The sequence below is a fragment of the Rhipicephalus sanguineus genome, chromosome 4 (genome assembly GCF_013339695.2).
Source record: "Rhipicephalus sanguineus isolate Rsan-2018 chromosome 4, BIME_Rsan_1.4, whole genome shotgun sequence".
Taxonomy (NCBI): Eukaryota; Metazoa; Arthropoda; class Arachnida; order Ixodida; family Ixodidae; genus Rhipicephalus; species Rhipicephalus sanguineus.
The window spans coordinates 65,201,775-65,220,783 of record NC_051179.1 but is presented as its reverse complement, the minus strand read 5'-3'; the positions used below and the strand labels follow the sequence as shown (position 1 = coordinate 65,220,783).

General features: G+C 45.1%; 3 non-coding genes across 3 annotated transcripts; 1 reads left to right on the top strand and 2 right to left on the bottom strand.

Moving 5' to 3' along the window:
* Nucleotides 1-8,179: 8,179 nt before the first annotated feature.
* On the bottom strand, nt 8,180-8,252 carry Trnak-cuu (transfer RNA lysine (anticodon CUU)). The gene has a single exon. It is a non-coding gene; the product is annotated as a tRNA-Lys (tRNA).
* A 3,274-nt stretch (nt 8,253-11,526) lies between these two features.
* On the top strand, nt 11,527-11,599 carry Trnak-cuu (transfer RNA lysine (anticodon CUU)). The gene has a single exon. It is a non-coding gene; the product is annotated as a tRNA-Lys (tRNA).
* A 4,372-nt stretch (nt 11,600-15,971) lies between these two features.
* On the bottom strand, nt 15,972-16,062 carry Trnay-gua (transfer RNA tyrosine (anticodon GUA)). Its single transcript is given in 2 exon segments — nt 15,972-16,007; nt 16,026-16,062. It is a non-coding gene; the product is annotated as a tRNA-Tyr (tRNA).
* Nucleotides 16,063-19,009: the final 2,947 nt, after the last annotated feature.

The window sequence follows — 19,009 nt, the reverse complement described above, 5'->3', positions numbered from 1 at the left end:
CTTCTTGGAGGAACGGAGGAACGCCACCGTTCCATTGAGGATCGGGGTAACTGTAACGGTAACTCGTTACATTTACGCAGGAACGGCATAGGGAACGGCTTTCCTTCTGTAAACGTTCCTCGGCATTGAACAGGCGCCCGCACACAGCCCATCATGCAGAACAGGGTGGATTGACGACCGCGTGAAGCGCAAGAATCTACCGCTCACCTGTCACTTGACTATGCTGCATCCTGGTTTTCACTTTAAAGGGACACTAAAGAGAAACAATGAATCGGCCTAGACCGATAAATTGTGCTCTGAGAACTCTAATGTCGTTAATTTCGCCATCATAGGTTTATTAATAGAGGAGAAAATCAAGTTCAAAGTTTAATTTGTAAATTTTGCGCCGAGATCTCCCCGCGTGACGTGATGGATTTCAAAGTGTATTTATCGTATTTTGGCGCCATTGGCTCAGCAAAATTACCCCAAACTTGGTAGGAAAAGCCTATGGCCCCCTCAGAGGACAATGTACTTCATTTTTACTGATTTCGAACGACGTAGTCCCTGGTAGGCGCCGCCAAACATGTGACGTCACGGCGAATGGTGCGGAAACTTCAAGGTGGCGTCGCCACCCACATTTTTTTTTGTGCGTTTTCTCGCTTACTAAGAGTCATCTCGCAGCAAGCGTGGTGTTTTTGGTATCCTGAAAGAGTATTTTACCAATATGAGAAAAATCGTTTAGCACTTTAGTGTCCCTTTAAGGCGCCCGCAGGGGGCGCAGGGAAGCGCGCGATGCAAGACCAACATCGCGCGGGAGGAACAACTGATTTGTTTTTTATTTTTCTCAGAGCCAGTCTGACAGCAACCACGGGCCGTTCTGGAGTGTAGACACACCTTGGAGAACATTTACTTGACATTCGAGAATCATCGAACCCAATTGTAAGGCTGCCGCCAGTATAGGGCACGCAATTTTTTCCTTCGGTGACTTTCTGTTCGGCCAACTCGAAAGTAACTCTTGTAACATGCACCAACTAGCCCAAGAACAAGTTTTACTAAACTCAAAAGTAGCTTTTGTGTGTGTAGGGGATGGAGGAGGGGGAGGGGTGCTGCGTATTCGGGCGGTTCTGCTGCGCGTGCCCGTGGCCTTGTCGGCATAGTGAAAAGTGGGGGAGCCGACTTACCGTAGTCGAGGCACCTGCGCGTGGTTCCGCGGAGTCCTCGAACGGCGCCAATCATCGTCGCGAATCTGGTGTTTGACGCGCATGGTACAGAGGAGTCAATCACAACGCCAGAGGCCACAGAAAGTTAGTGAAGCACCTACGTTCTAACCCCCGAAATTCCGCGCGGTGGCCTCCCACTGCGCATGAATGGTCTTAGGCCCCAACGTAACAGTCGCGAAGTTTCACTTTTGTTGTACCCCTTGGCAATGAGCGCCTTGCCATGTGCGGCGTACTCTTCCGACGGTTTCTTGTTTTAGGGGCGAAGCTCCTTAAGGCGGCACCCGTTCGTCCCTCGTAGTCGTAGTCGTAGTAGTCGTAGTGCGTAATCAGTCTTACGCTTTGACCTCCAAGGTGGTGCCGGTGGGAGATTTTTCCTGTGCGTTGTTGAACAATAAAAAATTCGCAGCGTGCGCGTTAACTAAAAGCCGAATTCTTCTGTCTCTCATTCCCCATTAGCAGCCATTGGCATGTTCCAGTAGGAAACGTTAGTAGAAGTAGAAGTGTAAGTGTTAGCTAAAAGCCGACTTCTTCTGTCTCTCATTGCCATTAGCAGCCATTGTTTACCTCCAAGGTAGTGCCTGGTGAGATTTCTCCTGTACGTGATTAAACAATAAAAATTTTGTTCAAAACGCCGTTGATTGATGAAATAAACCAACGAAAGACGTCAGATGTTTTGTAAAAGCAAAACGAAAGAACGCCAGATGTTTCTAAAGCAAAACGAAAAGACGCCAGCTGCCTAACGAAAGACGCCAGATGTTTTCTAAAGCAATGGTTTTCTAAACAATGAAAACTCACAGCGTACATGTAAAATTAAAGTGAGCTGCAAGTCGTCATAACTCATCGAACCTTTAGTATAAACGCGCCCGATCTCACGTCGGTGATGATGTACTGGGCAGAATTCACGGAAGATTCACGGTTTACCGATGAACCTCCGCAGCTTCGCCCACTCATCATCATTCACTCCGTGGATATGCTGTGATTTTTTTAACACGAAAGTGTTTTATGCCGGGGTCCACCAAGACTTCAGTGACGTGTTTCCGTCACGGAAATGACGTCGAAAAAATATACACAATCAGATTACAAAGAAAAAAAGGTACCCGACAACGGGCATCGAACCCACGACCACTCGGTCCGCAACAACAGATGCCGGGCACGCTATCCACTGCGCCACGGTCACACTCTGGAGGCCGTACGAACGCGCCTTTTATATCTACCACTCTCCCGGTCGGCTAGGTGGCGTTGACTTCTGGGGGTGGTAAGGTGAAGTAATTCGTCATTGCTGTGGCCCCGCGACTAGCACCTGCAACGCGTTACGCGTCCGTCCCATTCGGTGCGTTTTCAATAGAAGTTGAATTTTGTCAATGCTTTAACACACCGCGAGGTGGCGACCTTTGCCCAAGCGTCGTAAAAGCGTCGGCCTCGTTCAGCATCACGCTAATACAAACGAAAAATAGCTCTGCGACGCGCGCCTGCCTCACCTGGCTGTAACACCGCGTTCCATGCTCACGCGCTCGCCTCGAGAAAAATCGAGGCCGGGCTACCGGGGCGGCACGACGCGCTTTGCGTTTACCTCCCTCTAGTCCGGCCGTGGTATTCAATCACATTTTAACATGCCGCGGGACGGCGACCAAGTTCTGCATCCAAAATGCGACGCTCTTATGGCTGTCAAACTTAGTTCTCTGATTACGCTTTCACCGTAAACTACTACAGCTGCCACAAGGGTTTGTTTAATCATTTAACATGGACGTTAGTCGTCGGGATGGAGATGTACCACCAATCATGAAAGTGGGTGCATACACGTTAAAAGGCGCGATTAGCGGCCAGACATCAATATACATTGTGCAAACTCTCCTATATGAATGTACAGTAAGCATTCAGTTACTTCTGTAAGGGCACGCTTTACTTTCGTGTTATTCCGATTCCTATGACGGAGGGATCAACCGTGTTTTTTTTTTATGTTCTCGCGCTGCCGACTGCGAAGCTTCGGCCCAGTTGCTGGAAATGTTTCCCTTGTCGTGTGGTCTTTAGCGGCTGGCTCGATCGTCCCTTTAGTATCTCGTGCATGCCGCCGGCAGCTATCAACAAATCTGTCTGTTGACACCCGGATGAGTGGATAGCGGGGAAGAGGACCGAAACGCTGTGGACGCGGGTGCTACAGTGGCGCCTGTCCGGTGCCTTCGATGGTTTCGCTTGGGCAAGCATCCCTTCAACATTCGAGTTATCTCCGCGGCTATCGTTCTATAACTTTATTATAGTTCAGTTCGACAGCCGCCGCACCGATAGCGTCTGTCATGCAATAAACGGTACGCGTACATCCATCGCTACATTATTGCTGCGCCCGCTGAGCCTGCCGTCGCCACGGCGAGCGCGGTTGACTTGTCCCTATTTGTGTACAACACGGCGGTACCCTCAAGCACTTGATAGAACGGCTATTCAACATTGCCAACGAAGTGCTGACGAGAAAACAGGTTCCTCTGTCGGATACAAAACATCGAGATGCGACTCTTGCTGAGCGCAAACAAGGGATTTTACTAAGTTGCGAATATGCATATACTGGACATAATTTTCTACTCACACTGCGATATTGAATCAGCAATCAGTAAACACCTATGTATTGTTCTTTTCGGTGTGGTTTCCTGTGAAAGAAACTTATTTATATTGTTTATATTGGTCCATGTGTGGGAATTTCTATTTGAATATCTGAAGCGCATTATTCTGACGGCGAATTTGAAGACTGACATGGAAAGTGCCCCATGTGTTGCACTTGTAATAGACGAGCACGAAAGTTGCTGTTAGAAATGTCTGTAGTATGGCCGGTGGTCTCCTAAAAATTCGTCTAGAAGCGTTTCTTTAGATTCATTTTATCTATATATAACCTACTGCCGGGGATGTCAAATTCGTAAAATATTTGTAGCTCAATGTTAGCTTTAAATTGCTCACATTATTCGCTTCAGGGTTATCCGGCCCTATATTTTGATCAAAAATTCAAATGTAACGTTATTGTAACGACACGTTCCAATTTTTGAAATCTAACTGGAACGAGTTCCTTTCATGCTAAAGGAACTTGTAGCGGGAACTCGTTCCAAGGTTGGGAAGGAACGAGGAACGAGCTTTCGTTCCTGTTTTAGAGGAACGTGTACGACACTGGGATGACGTCATCACGCCATGATGATTTTTTGCATCGTTTGTGTGGACGCCGACGGTCACTCTTCACGTTTGATGAGGCATTAAAGGCTTTCGCCGTAATAGTGCAGTAACACTGAATCGGAGTCAGTCGTGTAGAAATTGGGTCATTCGTGTAGAAACAGCGCAAGCCACGCCGGGACCACTGTCCTGTCAAACGTGTCCACCACAGCACAGGCATCATGCAGTGCACGAACTGTCGTGGTGTAGCGATTGCAAAAAGAGGTGTGCACATCGTCGATAGCTGAGTTGGTAGAGCGATGGACTGCAGAGGTTGCTCACTATGGACATCCATAGGTCGGCAGTTTGAATCCGGCTCGACGGAGTAACTACCTTCTTCAATTGCTTTTTTTTTTTGCCCTTGAGACACGAGAAAAAGCAGATACGAAAGTCTTTATTCTTTGTTTCTTTTCTTTATTCACACATTTCCTCGAGTTGCCTAAAGGCGATATAGCAGGGAGGCTACAAATTTGAAGAAAATAAATGTTTATTCACCCTGCACTCTTGCTTAGTCGTCAGACAATTCCACTGATTAATAGTTTTAACAAAAAAAGAATTTTCATACAGATTCTTGGCCTGGCATTGCCTTATTTTGTAATTGCGATCTGTGCATTCTGATATATAAATTGGCTGTTTCAAGTAAATGTCCTTCTCAGTTCACGCCAGGGATGACAAGGCGCCTTTGACAAAGATAGGTCCCCTATCGAAACGTCGGCCAGCCTGATCTGAGGCACTTTCTCCTGTTTTGAAACCTATAACGTGTATCCATCCGTCGGCTCCCTTCTTGATCTTCTTCTCAGTTCCTGTTTTACTATTAAATATCTGATATAAAAGCTTCTGCCGCAATCTTTTACGGCGGGACGACAGTGATTCCCAGTTCGACTCCTTTTCATTTCGGTACAACTTTAATTTTTTTTTTTTCATTCCTACCCAACAGAAACCTGGCTGCTCTTTTTTGAATTTTCTCTAGCCCATTGATCAAACCTACTTGTTATGGGTCCCAAAGAGTACAGGCCTATACTAAGAGTGGTCGTGTACAAGTGAGGTAAGCCGTGCTTCTAAGGTGAGAATCTGCGCATCTCAAATATCTTTGAACATAATTCAATGGTGCTGCGGCTTTGGAAACCACATAGTCTACATGTTCATTCCAGGAACAATCGTGCGACAGCTACACTTCCAATTATTTGTACGTACATTTTACAGCGAAAGCTGTTATGAGATCATTTCACCGGCCGTTTTTGGCGCCGTAGTTGTCCGTCGCCGCCGCCGCCGCCGCCGCCGCCGGTGTCCGTAACCAGTATCGCTCGAAATAAGAAAAAAATTCCAGGATGGAACGAGGTTCGAACCTGGGCCCTCTGCCTGGGAGCCCAGTATTCAACCTCTGAGCCATGCCGGTGCTTGAAACTGCTTTGCAAAAAGGTCCTATACAGGCTTCATGCCGGAAAGGAACCACATTAGCATATGCAATATAGCGTGGTAGAAGAGTAAAATAAGCACCAAGCGTCGCACAACGCGAATTCTGTAACCAGGCGTCACACAATGCGAATTGCGCAACGAGTAGGTTGTTGAATGCTTCCAACCCATTACAAAAGGCTCTGCCGTAATTCGTCATCGTCAACAGGCAACATCAACAAAGTGCGCATAATGCCTTACATGCGTTTAGCAGGTACCAACGCTCTCCGTAGAATGACGAAAAATGGCACAGTGCCTGCGGCCCTACTTCTAAAAAATTACAGTGATTTATAGCGTAGTGGGTTCCTCGCAAGTGCACTTGTAGTGGTTGCCAAGGAAGCCCATAAGCGCATGATCCACTTCCTCGGGGTCTCAGTAAAATTACAATGATTTATAGCGTAGTGGGTTCCTCGCAAGTGCACTTGTATTGGTGGCCAAGGAAGCCCATAAGCGCGTGATCCATTTCCTAGGGGTCCCAGTAAAGTTCTTCGCCCCCCCTCCCCGTTTCTCTCCCACGTCAACTTATGTTATACAGCATGACGGGGGAGGGAAATAGCGACCGGGCGTCACCCAATGCAAATTATTTAACTGGTGGGCCGTTTAAAGATTCCAACCCATTACGAAGGGCTGAGCCATAATTCTTCATCGACATCAGTCGTCGCGTCAACAAAGTGCACATAATGCCTTAGAGACGTGTAGCTGGTGCCTCGCTTCTCCGCAGAATGACGAATAATGGCTTAGTAGGTGCTTCCCAACTACACAAAAATTGTGATTTATGGCGTAGTGGGTACCTTTCTAGTGTACTTGTATTGAAGCCCCAAGAGAGCTTAACGGGCTCTAGAAACGCCGCTCTTCCAGCTTTTGCTGTGACTGTGCTGCGGTTTCAGCGCAGGCCTGGCGTTTTTTACTGTCTTATATTTTCAGGAACATTTCCAAGATTCCGGCAAGCTCTGGTTCACTTTTGTAAAAGAATTTTACTTAAGGAATTAATGCTGAGCATGTACAACGTGATTGAAAATGCGAAGTGGAAAGAAGAGAGGGGGAAGGACATTGAAAGTTAGAGAACACTTTATTTGAAAGACATTAGTAAAAGCATCTTTTTTTATCTATGTGATCCTTAGAGCTATTTTGAATAGGGGTGTGCGAATATTCGAAAGTTTCGAATATTCGTCGAATATTACATTCGAAATATTCGCATTCGATTCGAAAATCGTGTATTCGAAAAGTTTCGAATATTCGAAAAATTCGAATATGCGATTCGATTATCATGCATAAAATAACTCGTCTTCCACATTTCTGCTGCGTTCGTATAGCTAGAAACGTTGCCTAGAGGAGCGATACACATCGTAAGTACACGGAGGCACGATATCTGCCTGCGACGAGCGCCCCAATACGTATGATTTATTGCTGGTGCATCACCGACGTGCAGCGCTGTTGGCGATCATGTAACCGCACATTTTCAATATTATGCGACCGTAACGTGCCGCACTACCACTCGTTCACTATGCGGGACCACTTCTGAAGAAAGACAGTGACCCACGTGACTGGTGGCGGACTGTAGGCACCTTCAGATACCCCAGTCTGGCAAAGCTTTGCCCCATGTAACTCCCTATACCAGCCACTTCTGTTCCAAGCGAGCGTGCCTTTTCAGTGGCAGGGGGGGGGGGATGTCTCTGTTACAAGGGAGCGCCTGCTGCCTGATTATGTGGAGCAACTCATATTTCTTCATGATGACATGTAGTCATTACTTTCATTGTGCCGTGATATTTGGTTGTGTTGTGAGGTGCATTGTGCTAGCCTGGACGTTGTGTTCTGCAGATAGCAGTGTATGTTGTGTTGCCAGTCAGGCTGTTAATGTTTTTTTTTTTCAAATAGCTACATGTTAAATGAAATATTGTTAGTGTGGGGGCATTTTGCCTTTAATATTCGATATTCGATTCGATATTCGAAGGTGGATATTCGTATTCGATTCGTATTCGAAAAATATGATATTCGCACACCCCTAATTTTGAACTAACCGGTACGCTGAAAAAAAAAAAACAAAAAACAAAGGTTAAACTGTTTTGTAATTGTTAAGCTTGTAAAGGTTAAACTGTTTTGTTAAATTGCGTTGTTCCACGTGCCAAAGAGGACGATCTTGTGTGATACACAACGTGATGGGTGGGGTGCTCTGGATTATTTGGGTTTATTTAACGTGCACCTTAAGTACAAGCGCGTTCCTTTTTGTCATTTTACATTTATATGAGCCAACCGCTGCTGAGATGGAACCCGCGACTTCCAGCTCGACACGATGAGTAAACTACAATTGTTTTTCATTATAAGAAAATCAATAGAAAAAAATTTCACGCCCAACGTGGGGCTCGAACCCACGACCCTGAGATTAAGAGTCTCATGCTCTACCGACTGAGCTAGCCGGGCGACTGACGACGAACTGTACTAACATCATCTAGTATGTTTTCCGTTTGTAATGCAAGTGACACGAGACTTATTTTTCGCCCCGATCCTCATGTAGATTCTCGATCACGTGGCTAAAATTCATTGTGTCGCACAGTAATAGGCGCGCTTCCAAAGCGCCGTACCTGGAAGCAAACGTCGAGAGCGTGGCATCGTGCCAGCAGCACCGACAACGTATCCCCATTGCGCTAACACTAGCAGTAAGCATCAGTGCGTTAAAGCCAACGAGAAAACCATCGTCCGCGATAATTTTACGGGCTATTGTTATCGTTTCCTTAGCGAAATTATCCACCTTCGATGGTTCATACCCCTACGTGGAATAGTAGAAAATGCAGCTTGTCTTATAGGTGTTCTTCGTGATTTCGTTGTCATACTTTTTTTTACATCGTAAAATTTTATTCTCGATTTTTTTTTTCGGAAGCCATATTTACGTGTGTGTTATAATATTTTAAAGACGCTGCAGCACCCACGGAATCATTATTACGGAAAAAAGGGGGGGGGGGGGCTGGAGGGAGGTGTGCTATACTGCTCAAAATACATAGGATGCACAAGCATATAAACATTAATAGGCAAGGGTCTAGTCCAAGGAGCAGCGCAGCAGGGACGGTAAGACGAGGTGTATAAAGCACAAAGCACGTGCCCTGAACAACTGACAGTTTTATCACAATCAGTAATGAATGAATGAATGTGACATTTATTGAAAGAAAAGGACCACTCTTGACTGCTGTTTGGGACGATGTGGGGCTGGCTAAGGTGATTAATGGGCGACGAGCAACTTCATGTCAAGCCATCGCACGAGCCAGTCGACCTCCCCTGCAGCACTCGAAACAGGCCACTTTGACTACCGTATATTGCCAGAGCTTTCTGTGCTTCATGGTCAGACTTTATTAAGTTACCTAGAGCTGTCATGTCGGCGTGCAGAAGATGTCGAATGTGCCGTCTGCCTTTTGAGAAAGCTGCGCATGTCGAAATTCTAAATCTGCTCGGCACAGCGTCTGACAGTGTGTGCATCGCGTAGAAGTATTTTCACTCGAAGGTCGGGTAGCTTGCTGCCATTTGTCTAGTGTGTGTGGTGTGTATGCAGAGTTGGCCATAACTTTCTTTTAAAAAGTTTCTTGTTGACGAGTAAAGATTACGCGCATGACAGCTATTCGATGCATCTGAAGTACGAAACAGATTTCTTCGGATTTTTCGATTATATGCGCGTACATATATATACATGCCACTTTTGTGATTATTTCAATTCAAAGTCAGCGCTCGTCCTCCTTGTCTTATTCGCGCCGCAGAATTTCTTTTGTGTGAATCAAACTAGCCAATTCCAAGATGCTTCCGCACTGAATCGTCCACTTTGTACGTACTGTCTCACGTCAACGTCTAACAGTTAGGTTTTTATGGAAGGCAGATCAATAAGTTTCGACCTCATCAATGCGGGATGGCGTAACGGGCTTCTTCTGTATATATAGAGTCCAGTCTGTATACTTTTAACATTTTTGGTCTGGTCTCTCAATTGGCAGATCGAAAATCCAACCGGTACTTTTCTGTTTTGTTTTTGTAAATTTAGTTCTGTGTGCCATTTTGTTTTTATATAAATACAGGTCTTTACTTAATTATATAAAAATCACAGTCGTGCTTTGAAATCAAATAAAAAGGATACAAGCATGGGCCCCGGCGCCGGGTCAGGGAGCACTGAGCAGCCAATAGCAGAAACGTACGCTGCTGATGTTTCCTTCGTAGTGTAGCTCGTATGTTGGCATTATAGCATATTTCTAGTTAACGTATCATTCTGGTTAAACCACAGAGCAAAAAAGCCAGCACATCTTCGTTATAAGTACGGCTTTTTTTCTTTTTACAGCGAACCTGTATATACCTCTACCACGGAACGGTTTACAAGCATCCGACATGTTGCAACTCGCTACGGAGGAGGCACCGTTTACTGCGCGGGATCGGCTTATTTCATTCCACGACATCTGCACACACTACCGATTAGAACGTTTAACCTTTCCGCCATTCATTCACAAATCCCCGCGCAAGTGCGAAATTCTGTGGCGACAGCTACAGACTCGCACCTTTCCTTCCCCTTACCTCCTACACCGCATTTATCCCTCCAGTTACCCTTCTCTTTCTTGTAAATTCTGCGCCGCTTCTACAGCAGACTTAAACCACATCATGTGGCGCTGCCCTAAAAACCCTCTTCCTCATTTCCTGGCACGCGTAATTTCTAGTGAGGAGCAGTGGGAGGCTGCCTTGCGCAGCTCGAGGCCCGACATTCAGGAGGCCATCCTGGAGTGGGCTGAGAGGGTAGCGGAGTCCTACTTGAAGTAGGTCTTCCCCCCACCCTCTGTCCCATTGCCCCCTTCCCGTTAACCAGGGAAAAATAAAGTTGTGCATTCATTCATTCGTCTCCGTGGAATAAAAACTGAAGGACACTTTGTAAATTCCAAAGTGTATTCGGCGAAAGCGTGTGGCCATTCGACTGACTATGCCATGGTATCGGGGGAATCCGTGCTTACATGTGTCTCTTTTCGTATTCGTCTGTTCGCGCTGCAGGTAGTCGTCGTCGTCTTCGTTGTTGCTGTCGTTGTCGTTGCATTCCTCTGACCATTGCTCATACCTAATGCAGGGGATTAGCCGAGTAGTGGGTGGATTTTATTTCCATGGAGTTCTATTCCTAGATGCTTAAGTTAAAATAAGACATTTATTTGAATTTTTTTACAATCAGCCAACTGTGAAAGGATGAACCCTACGACAACTATCCAATTCCGAGATGCTTCTACCACATTGGAGTCGACATTCACGCAAGCGATTTTAAGTTTATTGCATGTAACGCAGACAGGAATATGTCTCCGGAGAAAATCTTTAGTAAGAGGAAAAAAATTGGGAAATTGTGCCACGGGTAAATTTTCGTTGAACAAACGCTGTCCGAACGTTTGGTAAAATTATCGCGAACGGCGCTTCTCTCGTCCACTTCAGCGTTGCCATGCCAACCGCGAGAGTTGCTGAACACGGTACACGTTGGCGGTGCTCTTGGCACGCTGCCACGTTCTCTGTGTTGGCCTCGAACTACGTCATACGCTTGAACATCGGCGACTACTGCACGGGACAACGAACTTGAGCCACGTGGTCGAATAGTTTCAAGATTAGAGTACATAAATAGAAAACCCAGTGCCTTTTCACTTAAAACTTAGAGATGCATAACGCAAGCCCACAGAAGTGACATTCGGGTGTCGCGGCAACTGTCGCCCGGCTAGCTCAGTCGGTAGAGCATGAGACTCTTAATCTCAGGGTCGTGGGTTCGAGCCCCACGTTGGGCGAGTTTTTTGCTTCACTGTTTTATTCTTTATTTTTTTAAGAATAAAAAACAGAGACAAACACTTCGTTGTGTGTTCCGCTTGCAATGCATAGATCCACTTCCAGTAATCTTGTGCGTCTTTGTAAACCTTATATTGCATGGTCATTTAGGTCTCAGCGTCTCCAGACCTCATTTTCTGAAGATGTCATATCTCACAGAGAATTTTATTTCTTTCGTGATACTGTCAATTCTATCTGTGATTTTTACAGGGATATGTTGAAAGGGTCTACAGACATTGTGATACATGCTTTCACACAGGTGTACAATACGTAAAAAAAGGTTACATAACAAAATAATAATAAATGATAACAATAATATTGGAGCCATACTATGAAGCAGGGCAGAAAGATAACGCATAATCGCCTTTTATCAGTTACATATATGAATCATTGTAAAGAAAAAGAAAGCCAATCATATTTATTTCATATCATCACATAGAGCCTTATAAGTGTAATCAGCGATATTATCAGGGAAGCAGGGGACACTTGCATCAGCAAGGCATCTGTCTTACTCACTGATGCTGAGATTGAATGTATCAAAAGAATCTTTTTGTACAGGGCCTCAAACATGCGGCTCGCGGACCTTTCGCTAGTGGCCCGACCCGCACGTGACGGTCTTCGTCCCACATTTCCTTTACATTTTCTTAATAAGTATCCTCATGAGCTACAAAGATGGGACTGGTGTCAAGCATTTTTTTTTCGTGAGGAAGCTTTATGTGATAAACGATAAGCGTGGAACAAAAACAGTAAATAGCATAATCGGCGTCGAGCTTTCGGTCATTCCGGAGATCAGTTTCAATGTTTTTCTCGAAACTTGACATCAAATCCCCTTCAGGAATTATATGAGATATGGCAAGGGCCTTCTTTCAAATGAGAACTTTAACTGACTGACATTTCGCGCAAACCCCGCCCCCCCCCCCCCCCTCTTCCTATCTCCGCCCATCGGGAGACTAAATTTCGTGACTGCGGCCCGCTAGCTATGCTTAATAAGAGGCCCCTAATTTAGTACATTTCCTTGTTGGTCATTCCCTAATTTTATCGATTAACTTACATGCAATGTCGAAGTTGGGGTATCTCTTCTTCAAAATGAGTTTGCTGATTGTTAATCGTCTTCTTGATTATTTATATCTCTTCGTTAAAGGGGCGGTGCCATCAAATTTCGAGGCTATAACAAGCCTTCTGTGCGTTTCCTCTGTATGCAAGGACGCTCCACACGAAGGGTCGGACACAGCAAACGTTAAGAATATATTTTAATTCACTTCCAAAGTGTACCTAAATGCCCATTCTCCCGATAGAAACCCATCGCTAGCGCGCCAACTCTGACGTAACTGTATAGGAAAGGCAACGAAAGTTGTAGTGACGTCGCACCAGGTCTGCTGTAGTGACGTGAGTGACATCCGGACCTCCGCCACCTCCGCAACGTACGTACCGGCTGTAGTGAACTAGAATATATTCTACATCACTATAGTACCGGCAAAGCATCGGTTGCTACATCACTCGCCGAGTTTCGATCGCTTCCTGGCTAAGTGCATCACAGCATTGTGCGGTCACGTGACCAAGCCTCCTACACTTCTACGTCACTGCCCAATCTCGGCGCCCAGAAACCGAAACCGAAAGTTGTCCACATCAAAAGGCGATATTAAATTATTTAGCGAGAATACATGAATCTTAGTGCGTGCATCATGCTTCCTGGAGCTATAGGAAACGCTTACAGCAAAGAACGCGCAAGCCACAAACATGGTGGCACCACCCCTTTAAGTCCTTGTATCCGTTTCACTTTGTTGCCGTTTTCTTGAGCGTCGTGATTGCGCACGCATGGTGACATTCAAGTTTACATGTAAACGTGGGGTGATAACATAGATTTCTTTTCTGCAGCTTTTTCACGTGGCAGTTTCGTATGGAGATGTGGCACGTTGCTGTGCACTGTAAAAATGAGTGGTGGCTGCAATGAAAGTTCAGATGTAAGTTCAGCACTCTTCGAGTGTATTGTGTCTTCTTTTTCCTTGTCCTTTCTATGCAGCTTTTCCCTAGTTATCTATAAACCAACTAAACCAAGTCTTGTTTAATGCCCATGTCTCGTCAACAGAAAGCAAGGTATTCTCCACGAGCTTATAGGAGGTACGATTTTGAACTGGTCCATCGCAGTAGGTAAAGAGGGCGTCATCCGCGGCCTCTTATTCCTGGTTGTATAAGAAAGGTAGTATAAATAATGGCAACCTAACTACAAAATCCTGCCGACTCAATCAGTAGTCCTTCCTTCCTGTATGCAAGGGTCATTACTTGCGTTTTACGAACTCCTCATTGCAGCGTTGCAGCTCTTCTTCAACTGTCTGATAAGTTATACTTTTCCTGTTCCATTATAACTAATGAGGCACGCGGTAGTTTTGGTTCAAGCTCTACTAAACCGGAGTTCACAAAATGAGTGTTGTTTAAAGGGACACTAAAGGAAATATTAAGTCGACGTTGATTGTTGAAATAGCGGTCCAGAAACCTCGTACTGCTACTTTTGTGCAAAGTGCTTCTTTTGAAATAAGATCACGTTTTAGTGGTACGCATCGCGTTAGCGCACTTCAAATCACCCGCCTGAAAGCGATCTTTCTCACGTCACTGTTGCGGTGCCCAACGTTGCCCGCCTTCACTGCGCTGCGGCGTGCACTGGGGGCGAGCCCCATTCGGGCATCCGGCAATATCACATGCATGCGGCATTTTGTCCAACTTTCTGTCAGAGCGACTTTCACGAGTGTGCAAAACACACGCGGCAGTGCGCGATACCGAAACTACCACTGAGTCGCGACCGCGTGAGCGAAGCAGGGTGCCGGGCGAAGCGCAGTTCGGCGAAAACGGACCTTTGGACCACGCGTGCCGTTCCCCATGGCAATGCAAAGAGGTTCTTTTTTCCATGAATCAAACAGAAACCAACAAGCAGTATTTTTTACGCCTCTTGATGCACGGAAGGTTCTTTTTCTTTATTGCAGCTAGTTTGATTACTAGTGATTAATTGTAGTCGGTCTCTCACACGTCATCGGGAACACTTCCAAAATGTCCCACTCGTGGCGCTCATCGTGTGATACATTTAGCTTAATTTCTCGGTAAGTACAGCACTGCTGTTGATAATATTGCCGTTTTAGACGTTGTCATACATTGAGCTTTCACTCTGACATAAATTGTTATTTGCCCTTAGTGTCCCTTTAACTAAAAGTCGTTGCTATGGTGCCCATAGATGGTCAAGCAATCTCGATAGCATCGTTCAGGTTAACCGGCATTTTTTGTTCGGGGTTTATATGGTGTCTATCGTACAATCATTATCGGCTCCTCAATTCCTCCGTGGTACAGGAATGAAGATGGTGAACCGTGTGCGGGATTGACGCTGAGTGGATGGCACATTGCATGTCTTGCTCAAGTTGAAATTTACCCTCGCTTAGAGTGATCCCTCGTGTTTTTAGATGCATATCATATATGGCCTTGCATTTCCGGATATAGCATGACGGCACTCAGATTCTATGTCGCACTTGATGAATAATGCACTTGCCGACAGTTGCAGGCTACTTTTGCGAAGCTTCGGAAGACGACGTTCATCCCCCTTGTTTTCAACTGTTAGTCTTCATTCCGTGATGCATTCATACAGGGTTAATTGGGCTGCTCCTTTCCATTAACGACAGCAACTGCGCTTTTAACGGAGGGCTTCTCGTTCGCCAAAATGGCGCTACTCTGAGAGAATAGATTGAAATACGTGGCGCCATAATAATAGCATAAATAATAATTGCGGGGGTTTTCCGTGCCGAAACCACCATTTGATTATGCGACGCGCTGCAGTGGGGGACTGGGTTTAATTCCGACCACGTGGGCTTCGTTAACGTGCACCCAATTCGAAGCACACGAGTGTTCTTTGCATTTCGCCGCCTTACAAAGACGGCCACCGTGGCCCGCAATCGAAGCCGCGCCTTCAATGTGACGCCCTAATGAATAAATGTGCTGATGAGGTAATGGAATCGAACTTAAGGCAAGTTTTCTTTTCCTGATTTGCAGTAAAGTTCGTTTCTTTTTAATTGCGTGGTGTAAACTCTTTTTAAAAGAAATGCTGTACCTGCGTCAAACTACCTTCCGTTTATAAAGACGCTTTCAGATGATTAATGTAGCATCGGTATAACATCTTGTGGTCCTCTGAATTTACAACTGGAACCTCTTTGTGTTCCGCTTTTCATTCAGCAAGTTCCTCGCCATTAGAAATCTACTCCCACACCAGATACCATTTTTGTCTCTTTCTTTTCCACTTCTCCAGCTCCAATCAAAACGAAATCTTTTTTAGAAGGCTCACCTTCAATTAAAAAATATTACTCCGTCGAGCCGGATTCGAACCAGCGACCTATGGATGCCGATAGCACGAAACCTCTACAGTCCACCGCTCTACCAACTGAGCTATCGACGGGGCATGCGGTCGCCGATGCTTTCCTGCTACCGCTACGCCGGCAGAGCCCCCGCGTTGCATTGTATACGTACGCGGAAGCCTGCGGCGTTACGCAAGACAAGTTCGACTGGACAATGGCCTTGCTGCGGCTTGCGTCACAATTTCTCTGTGCGATTGACCCCGTTTCTCGTTTATTATTATTGCTACTTGCACCAATTCACAATATTCTGTGTCTATATACCCCTTTCTCATAATCGTTGATTTACAAACAATTCTAATTTTCTTAATTTTTATGTTCCATGAGTAAGGCTGACAGCTGCTCATGCGCAAAGGTTTTAGCTCTTTTACTTTATTTACCTGTTTTACCTTTGTGCTGGCCGAACGCAGACTCAAACAAATGCAAAGAGGCTGAAATAGAAGTCTATCAGTCAGAGTGTAATGCTGCAGGGCGAGTTGGTGCGTAGCTTAATGAAAGGCTTGTGGCGCAAATTGAGGGCGAGGAAAAAACGAGAGGAGACATGATAGTCGGCGCCTCAACCTGTCTTCTTTCGTTTTTTTTTCCTCGTTCTCAGTTTGCGCCACAAATATTTCGTTAGTCTATCACTCGCATCATGTTAATTCCTAAACCTCTGCAATACACACGTCTGTGCTGCTTTTTGCACTCTCCTCATGACATTTCTGGTGTTGCGGTTTCTATTCTAACTTCTATTCTAACCTAAAGCAAGGAGATAAACTGAGTTGCGCGCTTGAAGTAATTCTGCCGCCCTTCCCGCAGCTTTGTGAATGAGGTGTTCGCGCTAAGCTTGTAAAAGGGAGCGAGTGAGATGGAGAAAGGTCGACTAAATGAGCGCCGGTCTGCTACCCTGCACTGGAGGTAAAGGAATGCAGACAACTAAATAGAAAAAGAGGGAGAGAGTGAGAACTGTAGTCGCACAGCCTTCACGGCGGTGTACAGCCCGACTGCAACCAGTATCTTAAGGAACACATTTTTTTTAATGATTCTCCCCTCAGCCCCCGTCCTCCCCACAAAAAAAAAATGACGGAAATAATGTGTAAGTGGCGTACGAAAGGGCAGTCGGGCGGATCTCCGAGCACCGAGAAGAGAAGAGGAGCTCAACAGAATACGAAAAGGAACTAATAATAATATTGAAAATAATACGAATAATAATACTACTACTGCAATAAAAATAATAAGAAGGAGTAGGCTGGGGCGCCTAATAGTGCGAAAGACCTACCGAGCAAAATGTTAAGCGCTACTCCACAGCACTACCTGCTAAGAATGCAAGACAATGTCGTCAGTGCTACGGACGCATCGCAAAGAGAAGAAAAGAATGTCATCGGTATATACTACCCTATTCTTTATTGGTCGTTTTCCCTGGGCATTCCAAATTGTACACCCATCCTAATCGCAGAATTTTTAGCGGTAGTATTGGCGCTTCGTAAACTGACCACACAAACAAACTCCGCAGTAGTACTAACGGACACTTGATCCTTGTGCAGTGCGCTCAAGCCATCTTGTGACTCGAAAGTATTGAAAGTGTTCCGATCCCTAGTACCGGATCATTTAACCTATGTTCGCTTAGTATGGGTACCTGGCCATTGAGGCCCATAAGGCGGATGCACTGGCGAAGGTGTCGTTAGAAGGACCAGCTATTAATATTCTCCTACATCAGCTTTTATCGTATATGGCAGCTAAATTTCGGAGGCAAATGATGATGCGAGAATTCAGTATATCGTCTCTAAGAAATTCCGCGAATTTCAATCACTTATATACGCTCTGTAAAAGTACATTGTGTCATACTCGAGGCCTTGAAGTAATGATTGCTATTGCTTGGGTAACAAGTCGTTTTGGATTATAATTACTAGGCTACGCTGACGTATACCATCACTGAGATTTTATTTATACAAAGCTCGTTTCGCACTCTCCCCATTTTGTTCTTATTGTAGGGAAGATGAAACAATGCAACACTTTCTGATGTCTTGTCGAAGGTTTTCCACTTTAAGAATGAGATCTCTAGAAACGTCGTCGCGCACCATTGGATTACACTTAACCCCTTCGAACTTACTATACCTAGGTGCACTGCAACTTGGGAACAGCGACGGGAAAGTCTGCGAGGCTGTTCTAGATTTCATAGCACAGTCAGTGAGATTTACACAATAACCTCGAATTCAAAACTTCATAGTCAACCAAAATAGGCTCTGTTATATTTTCTTTTGTGGTATTAAAATAATTCCATTTCGCTAAGAATCGATTCGACCCACCTTTTCTTTTTTAAAAAAATAATTTTTAATAATCAAATCTTATTAAACAAAAAAAAAAAAGTATGCTCTTTTCTATATTTTAAATATTTTATCCAAACTACCCGATTCTTGGCGAATCCCCCAGGGTGGGTGTGAGCCAAACAATTTAGGATCTACATCGACATTCACTAAACAATAAATGTGGCGCAAGCTGGCACCGATACCACGCAATGTCCAGTCAAATGTAACTATACGAATTGCACGTATAACAGGCTTTATGCAGCGCACTAGCTGTGGCGGTGTAGCGGTAGCAAGAAGGCATTGCGGAGTTATCCCCGTCAATAGCTCGGTTGGCAGAGCGGGGGACTGTAGAGGTTGCCTGCTATGGACATCCATAGGTCGCTGGTTCGAATCCCTCTGCGTTTTGAATAGATAAGCTTTGTTTGAGGCTCAAAATTGGGCACAAACGTCCATAATAGAAGAGTGGCAAATGTATTGCCGAAAAATTGCTGCGTAAAAAAACAAAAAGAAGGGTGAATCCACAAATGCTGACGCCCACCAATCTCTATACAGAGACTAAACTGCCCCGCTTTTAAAGTTCATTTCCAAAAAAATGATCAATCAGTTGGTTAACGGTGTATTGTTTAGGGCCCTCTTAATTTAGGAGAAAGGATGCTGATTGTTACTTGAAACATCGAAATATTTTCAAACGTTGTAAAAAAAAAAT